Source organism: Cygnus olor, chromosome 1 (assembly GCF_009769625.2).
Source record: "Cygnus olor isolate bCygOlo1 chromosome 1, bCygOlo1.pri.v2, whole genome shotgun sequence".
NCBI lineage: Eukaryota > Metazoa > Chordata > Aves > Anseriformes > Anatidae > Cygnus > Cygnus olor.
Window position 1 is genome coordinate 34329076 of NC_049169.1, and position 9056 is coordinate 34338131.

Consider the following 9056-nt stretch of genomic DNA (forward strand, 5'->3'; position numbering starts at 1 on the left):
AGTATGCTTTCCCAGAAACATAACTAAAAATTTGCAAAAATATATGATACTTCTTGTCATGTCAACTTAAATAGTTATTCTTCGTACAGAATTTTGAAATTAAACAGTTCTGTATAAATATTCAGTATTAACAGCATAAATAGTGGCTTGACATGTTGCTCAGAGCTGAGAGAGTATGTAATTTACGTAAGGCATTTCATGCAAATTTACATCAGAGACTCCAGAATGCATATATTTTTTTTTCTTCCAGATTATCATTCAATTATAATGGCAATATTATTGTGAAGTTTACTATTGCTTACAATTCACATTTTTTATGAATTACTACTTTTGTGCCTGCAGGAACTCAGTAACTCATATAAATGCTAGAGGTTACAAACCACAACAGAGAAATATTGCACAGAGACATCATCATTCACAGATGACACAAGCCTTGGCCTCCAAACGAAATAGAGGCTTGCTGCAAACTGGCAAAGAGCACCAGCCAAGGGCTGGCTGGTTCAAACCTTTTTGTCACCTCCCATTTGTCAGCTGGTGTTCGTACCCTTACATCAGTATCACTGATGCAAAGCTTGTTTTGCTATTTCTTCTGATGGCTACAGTCAACTTGTGCTCTCTGCATTGTTGATAATTAGGCAGTCCAGATAGGAAGAAAAAAATCATTTTGCCTGCATCTGGAAATCTTGAGATGGCCAATGAATTAATGCCATAACAAACAGAATTTAGTACCCCGATTAATCCCACATTTTAATTAGCTCTGGCAATGTCCACCATGGCCACCCCCAGTAAAATCTTACACACAATGATTTCAGAAGAACAAGACAGTAGATAAAATTTCCAGGCAGTAATCACAGAGAGAGAATGCCGCGAACTAGCAGCATTCACATTTTTAAACCTTTCATAGAACAGCAATTGCAGATGATGCTTGTTAACACACTGCTGCATCTTAACATGCATGCATCTCCAGTGCTGGGACAGGCTGCCTGTCTCTTTCTGGACGTGATCCAGATGAAAGCACCCATTTCTGCTGAGCTATATTTGAACTGTAAGACAGCACAATATCTCTGCAGTGTGCCAGTGTACTTTACGCAGGGCCTAAGCAGTACAAAAGGGCAGTATGAATGGACAAAACCTCCTATGTCTCCTGCTGCATATTCCTATTGCCCCACACGACAGTTACAAGTTGCAGTGTGACACTGTGAAAGCAAATAGATATTGCAAGTGGTCTTGTGTCTGTGCTCCATGTGCCTCTGGAGCTTTCAGTCCTTCATTTCCAGTCAAAGACACTATAACACACTTGATCTGCCTAGCCAGCTTGGAATAAATTGTCTGTAGGTCTGTGAGAAGGAAGTATCTATCTGCTAACTTTTATTCTCTCTGTGCAATACAGAGAAGCAAATGGAAATAGAAATTCACAGCTTCATAAACAAAAACAAAACTGTGAGTGGGAGGAGTATCAGAAATAAGTGTTATAATGGTGCTTCTTTTGCACTCTTGCTAGACCTTCATCTTGTTCTGCTCCATCCCACCTCCTCTCTGCCCTACCTCACTTTCTCTGTCACTGTATCTTCTTAAGTTTTCTGCTTTTCAAGGAGTACCCAGCAGACTGCAAATATTCCACAATAAATTCAAAAGTGCATGGAAAGAACTTTAGAAACTGTTCATGTGTTGTTGGACTGTCAGTCCAGCATCCACTGAACTGAAGCACAGCTATGGAGTCTACTGGGTAGCCTTGCCTAGACCTCAGATAATATTATTGTAAAGTACTTTTCTTTGGAATGATTCATAATATCAAAAACATAATAATAATATTAGGTAGATTAATCTCTAAGAGACCTTTAACCTTATTCCCAAAAATGAGTTCACTGGGCTGTGCTAGAAATAGACTTCAGATATATTTATAAATGTGTACTCAAATTTCCCCACTCCCATCTTGTGAACCAAATTAAACTTTCCAACAAAAAAGACATCTTTGCTGGGTGCCAGGTTGCATTGCTTGCTTCTATGGATATGAGGAATTATTTAAACAGCCACACAGATCTTATTTATTTATTTGTTTCCTCTTCCCCACTGACAAATACACCCCGGGGATTGATTTCTTCACAGGAGAGAATCTGCTGAAGCTACACGATAAAGATTTGGCAGTGAAGCTTTGTTCCTGTGATGGTTTCAACACAAGCACATTCCAGCCAGAAAGATTTTTGCGTAAGGATTGGCATATTGCTGTTGGCACTGTTGCTCAAAGCAGGGAAGAGGGGAGCCTGCCACTGCCCATAAATTACACCATGAGAAAATGACTTTCAGCCCAGCTATAAACAGACAATTATGAAAAGCTATGGATTGCCATCCTCAGGCTACCAGTGGTGCTGGGAGAATGAGTCTGTAATGAGCAGCACATAATGACAACTGTTTTGTGTATTGTAAAATACTTTAACCCTAAATTGTCTTCAGATTCAAACAAATTTAGTGCACAGAACTTAATGCAGATAAAATACGTACATGGCAGTTCTGTTATTTCTAAGTGTTCATGTGGGGAAAAAATTCTTTCCCTAAATAGGAAGACGTGACTGCTCCCATGTAGCAAAATGGTTAGCAGAAGAAAATGTAAGTGTTTCTGCTTTTCCCAAAAACTAGATAGCAATGATCACTTTTAGCTGGGAGACAGCAATGGAGTGCAAGCCTTTCTCTGAAGTCAGTACTTTCAGTTCACAACTCAACAGAAGGCTCTGCTTGTCCCCTCCTTGTTTTGCACTGTTGATTCTTGCACAAAAGATCTCTGCCACAAATATGTAAATCACAAAAAACCTCTACTCTTCTTTTCTGACTAAAGAAGATGCATTTAGCTAATGGATACGTTGATACTGTGAAAAATTTATTAAGAGTATAAGCAGACATTAAGATGAAGCAGTAAAAATACTGTGAGAGTTTCCTTCTTCAAAAAGCAAAAATTTGACAGTAACAGGATGCGCTAATTTCAGATAGATGTGAGTTCTCCCATTTTATGGGGTACCTTTGTCTATTTAAAAGGCCCATGATGGCAGACCTACCACTGTGGTCTTCTCTACCAGAGTTCCTTTGACTCTGAGAAATGTAAAAATAAACTTGTCAAGACAATATTAAGTGCTCATAGGTGTAAGCATCCAATGAACTTTAAAGTTGAAGAAAAATTAAAATACAATATTGTCAATGGAAAAGCTAGATAATTTCCCTTTTGTTCAACTCCCACATGTAAAATTGAGTTGTTTTCAAAAGAAAAGGAGTCATATAATTTAAAATATTATGAAGGTCATACAGGCTAAAATACAATAATTGCAAAAGAACCATTTGCATTAAAAAAGTAGAATCAATCCTTAATCCTTAAAGCACTAAAAGAAGACAGACATAAACATATTTTTAAAATCTAATGGAACTGAGTGATAGGTTCTTTAGACTATCATGACAGAACTGTCTTTATACATTATTAATTAAGTTCCTCAGTAACCCAAGGTCTATAAATAAACTGAAAGGCAATCCACATATTTGCCAAACTTATTCCTTTGATCATGTTTTTTTTTTCTCTTTTTTTCTTCTTCTTTTTTTTTCTTTTCTCCAAATCATCTCTGTTTATTCTGAATAAGTATGTTTCATTGTCTGCGTATGAAATGTTCAGCAAGTAGTCTGTGTGGTCAGTCACCTGCAAGATGAACCCCTTTTTCTACTAGATTTTGCATCCTTGTTTGCCTTACATGTATCATTGCCATTATAAATGATAAATAATAAGATTACCAGCTCATGATTTCCTTTATCTGCTGGAAGACCATGGTAGTCCTGTGATAAAGTAGAAGTTGACAAAGTTAAAGTGAAGATTTTGATAAATTATAAATCAATGCCTACCAGTCTTAGGAAGTAATGTAATTATTTTACTTATGAGAAAACAGTAGTTTCTCTGCCACACATCACATATCATTACGTAGGCCTTCCAAATAGTCCTAATTTCATTAAGCACAGAAAAAAAGTTAAATAGTGGCTACACTGGCATAAAAGTTATTTATTCATTGAAAAATGCAGCTTCAAGGCAGAATATGAATTCCTGGTTATTTCTGGCTGAAACTGAAATGTTAAAACATGTCAAAAACATTTTTTGGGTATTTTAAACTGTTGAAGTTCTTTGGCTTTTTTAAAACGTTTAAGTTGCTTGTAATACTAAACAAAACAAAACAACGAAGAGACAAAACTGAGATGTGCTGAACTCACAAAGAAAAAAGTACTGCTGCTATTACCTTCATCCAAACAGCCCATCATTTTTGAGACTGGATCTCAGAACCACAACCACAACAACATGAAGAAGGTTCATCTCCTGAATATCTTGTCCTTCTTGTACTGGCATCACCTAACAGTTATTTGGAAAAAAATAAAAAAAATAAAACAAACAATAAACAGAAGCTGGAGCATCACCTCAACTGGCCTAACCAGACAGCATATACATGAACCATATGTGATCCTAGCCTAGATGCAGTCTTTTTTCTGTTTCCATGCTGTCTTCTAGGAAACTGGAAACTAATATATAAATAGAACAGTTATTTTTGTATAATAAACCAATTTTGGCTCAGAAACTCTCTGAATCACAAATCTATAACAGCAGAAATACTTGGGATAAACACCAGTGCTTTCTCCTTCTCTTCCTAAGTTCTTCTTGAAACACTCAGTAATGGTCATTCTCATACATTATTATTGGACATAATAATTCAAATTAATCTTTGATCTGATCCACTATTATACTTCTTACTTCCTTATGTTCATATAAATAATTTAATCTACAACGTTATTTGCAATACTCAGCAAAAAAAGACTATTTAATCTTAAAATCCCAGGAGATATGCTTAATATTCTTTATCATAATTTCTTGACATGCTATTAAGAAGCTCTCAGAGGTATAGTTGTCTTTATTTTATCAATGTTTTATTTCTGTAAGCTAGACGTTAAAGGATTAAAAGGGTAAGAAGGTGTTACCTAGCTTTATTTGTTTCTACCTTGCTGTAACACCAGCAGAGAAGTGCAGTTGCAAAATACACAAAATGCAATATGGACATTTGAATCCAATCTATTTGAAGAGTTCAATTAATTGAACGTACTTGCCTCTTGTGCCTGAAAGCAATAAAATAAAATAAAATAATATAAAATAAAATAAAATAAAATTGGACAACAGGAAGGGTTTAGAATAATTAAGATGTGATTATGACTTCTGAAATTACCTTCTAGGGTGAAGGAGAACCAAGAAGGAAGTTGATTCAAATTCTAAGATAGTGCCTGACATAAGAGAGTCCATCTTAATCTTGATAAATTGATATACTATGCATATTGGGAATCGATACTTTATTCATATTCTAACTGCTATGATCCTATGAAAAAATAAAGAACACGATATTTAGACCCATGGCAGGATCACAGCCTGCGATTTCATCTCATATGCTTCATGGCCAAGAATTTCTCCACATATTATTTCTGGATAAAACCAAATTGTGCTTTAAACGATCACTTAAGTCCTCCTTAGCTCTCAGCAAGTCGAAGTCCCCTGCTCCTGCTTTAAATTGTCTTCTTTCATGACATTTTCAGGCTATACACGGTAGTTATGTCTTTACCAGGCATCAAGGCAGAAAACGCACAATTTAAGCTGATCATAGCGATTCCATAAACTCTCTCCTTGGCATTTTGCTAGCCTGTGACAATTGGTGCTCTGCTATGCCTTGTTTCCCAGGTGTACCCCAGAGAATTGAGTGAGCTGTTCCCCATAGGTAGAATGGTTGTGGACATTTAGATGAGAATAATTCTACCACACAGGTGTAAGGTGTTGTGTCACTTGCTTCTTGGGGTGGGGGGAATAGTTATTTGATAAATTCATTTACTGATACAAATATAACCAGCTGGATACACTCATAAAAGTCTCTAGCAGGGTGACTGCTCAGCCTGCAAGGGCTTGGAAAGTTGTGAACTGAAACACAACCCCAAAGTGGGCTAAACAGTGGGATCCCATCATGGAAGAATTACAGGCACTGTCCCTGCCTTTCACTGCCTACAGGGATATTGAACATACAGCTGGCTTTGAAATCATTACATGCCTTTAATCGCTGAAATATATTTGTGTACCTTACATGTATGTCAAGATACCCTGATATGCCACTTCAGGATGAGTTGTTGAATCTTTTATATCACACAATTTGAAAAAGTTTTTTTTAAAAAACGAAAATCAGTATTTCTATCACCAGTTTGACACTGGCAGCTGCCAACAACAGCTGTCACTCTTACCTAATTGAGCATTTTGGAACTAGAGAGGAAGCTCTATTAGAGAAGGCTTGCAAAGTGACATTATGAAGTGACTCCAATGTTCCATTTAATTATGCCAAAGTGATAGTTTTAAAAACATTTTGCACTGCCTCTTTAATGGAAAAAAAAAATCTTAGCCAGTCTCAGGCTGAATAATTCTGGCATAAGAGCTAAAGTTTCTCTGATGATTCATGGAAACCATTCTCTTTGGAAACAATTCTGTTCATAATGAAAATAAGTTTATTTATATTTTTCCTCATTCGTGACTATCAGTATAATCAAAAAAGCCAGATATTTATCAAATAATTAAATATTGTTTGTTTTGATGCTTATTCTAATCAGGTCTGAAAGTTGAGGCTGCTTGGCACACTAGCCAAAAGAAATCCAATATGAAGTTTGACTTAGTAGTTTATTAGTCTGAATGTAGAAGAGATCTTACTACTAAATGTGCTACACTGTTTTTCTTTTTTTTTTTTATTTTACTAAGTTGGAGTTCCAGATGTTAATCTCCTCCCTTTTTATTACTTATTTCCTGTACTACTTGCACATTACATGTTATGGAGGATAACTACACTATGCAAACCGTCCTTGGATGTGAATTTATCCAATTAGGACTCAAGCACTGCAGAAAAATCAGGAGTTTGAATGGAGACATAAGGTGTATAGATTTAGATGTAGGGGGACATGTTTGAGAGTGTCATATTTAGGTAAAGGCAATACCTCATGCTTGTGCTATGATGAAAAGAGAGTGATTACAGACTCTTACTTTATTTTTGCATATGCAAAACCACACCTGCTAATAACTGCATATACATACCATTATTAAATGAAAGAAAAAACAAAAAAAAAAAGGGAAACATTTAGTCAGATAACTACTTTCCCAAACCAAACAGCTAGAAACATTGCAACTTGAAGCTTCAATTGACCTGCGCGTTTTTGCAATACAGACATAAAAAGTGGTCCCTCATACTCAGGATCACATTGCAGTCTTTTACAAAAGAAAAGTTGGCACTCCAAAATCTTAACCCAGCATAGCAAGTGGCAAGAGCCTATGTATAAGCATGCACAAATTCCTGTGATTTTTTTTTTCTAAGCATTATCTTAGAGAGGACAATCACCCTCAGCACACTGGATGAAGACCTATGTGTGATAGCCAAGGAAACTGAAGAGTGTTTAGGGATGTTACCAGCCACTGGAACCTGCAAGCCTGTTCCACTGAACTGTGAGAAAAGTCTCTGGCATGTTTGGGGCTCAGGTCAAGTAGCACTCTCCCCGACAGATCTTTGATGATTCAGCACTTACAAAGTCCTAAGAAACATTCTCAAAAGGTGGTTTTGCCACATCCTCTTAGGAAAGTGCAAGTCTTGCATAAACATGGGCTGTTTTATGCCAGCTGGTCTTTGTGCCCAGAATATTCCTGGACTTGTTTCCTGTATTAGGATAGAGGTAGAAAGTGAAGATTTTAAACAGCAAGTATAAAAACAACTGAACATTTAATAATCTCTTTGCGAAAATAAGGGAAAACAGATGAACAAACACCAGAAGCTATTACAGCTTCTTTTGTCTGAGGTGACCTTAAGTTTTTTCCAGCCCATCTGATGCAGGATAGTCCTGTTTTTTGTTGCCCAGAACCCCTGGATGAAATTCTTGTAATATTTACCTCTCAGCTTGCCAAGAAGGCTTCATCTTCTTGTTCTGGATCCACAGAACCCTGTCTATTAGGGTCACTCTCTGCTCCTGCTCCGGCATGGCGTTGCTGAACTGATCCCGTGTGGGTTTCCTACAGACAGCAGCAATTCAAGAACTGCTCCAACATGACTCTGTAACATGTGGTCCATCCCCCAGGAGCAAACTGCTCCAGCACGGGTCCCCCACGGGCGGCAGCTCCCCCCAGACCCCCTGCTCCTGCGTGGGCTCCTCTCCACGGGCTGCAGCTCTGGCCCGGGGCCTACTCCTGCGGGGGCTCTCCATGGGCCGCAGCCTCCTCCAGGCCACATCCACCTGCTCCACGGGGGGCTCCTCCATGGGCTGCAGCGTGGAGATCTGCTCCATGTGGGACCCATGGGCTGCAGGGGGACAGCCTGCTCCACCAGGGGCCTCTCCACAGGCCGCAGGGGAACTGCTGCTGCATGTCTGGAGCACCTTCTGCCCTCCTTCTGCATTGACCTTGGGGTCTACAGGGCTGGTTCTCACTCCTCTCTCTCTCCCAGCTGCTGTTGCCCAGCAGTTTTTTCCCTTTCTTAAATATGGTATCACAGAGGCCCAACCAGCATTGCTTATTTGCTCAGCTCTGGCCAGAAGTGGGTCCCTTTGGAGCTGGCTGAAACTGGACCTTACCTAAAAAGGGGCAGTTTCTGGAGTCTTCTCATAGACCCCACCCCTGCAGCCCCCTGCTACCAAAACCTTGCCATGTAAACACAGTACAGGTAGAACTCATTTCTCTGTCTGTGTCAGAACTCAGAATACCTCTGATTACCAGAGGAGGTCTGGATTAAATGAAGAGAGACTGGCCTGGCCTAAGGTAGAACAAACAAACAAAAGCATCCTGAACTCACTTTTCCTCTTAGTTTGCCAACATTTGCCCTTGCTGGCATGTGGTAATCCTTTCTTTTTTTCTAGTCTTTTCATTTGAGGAGATGATGGTGGTTGACTGAATCCTATTTTAAGAAAAAAATATTCTAGACAGAAGCTTTTTACATATGCATTGTGTATGTATTTCCGTACAATTAATAATCTTACACCTATGCAAACAAAGA

General features: G+C 38.3%; 1 long non-coding RNA gene across 1 annotated transcript; it reads right to left on the reverse strand.

Annotated features, from left to right (window-relative positions):
• Nucleotides 1-1842: 1842 nt before the first annotated feature.
• LOC121067492 lies at nucleotides 1843-5823 on the reverse strand. Its single transcript, XR_005818316.1, has 5 exons — nucleotides 5643-5823; nucleotides 5232-5378; nucleotides 4990-5124; nucleotides 4260-4369; nucleotides 1843-3807 (listed from the first exon to the last, which is right to left on the reverse strand). It is a non-coding gene; the product is annotated as an uncharacterized LOC121067492 (long non-coding RNA).
• Nucleotides 5824-9056: the final 3233 nt, after the last annotated feature.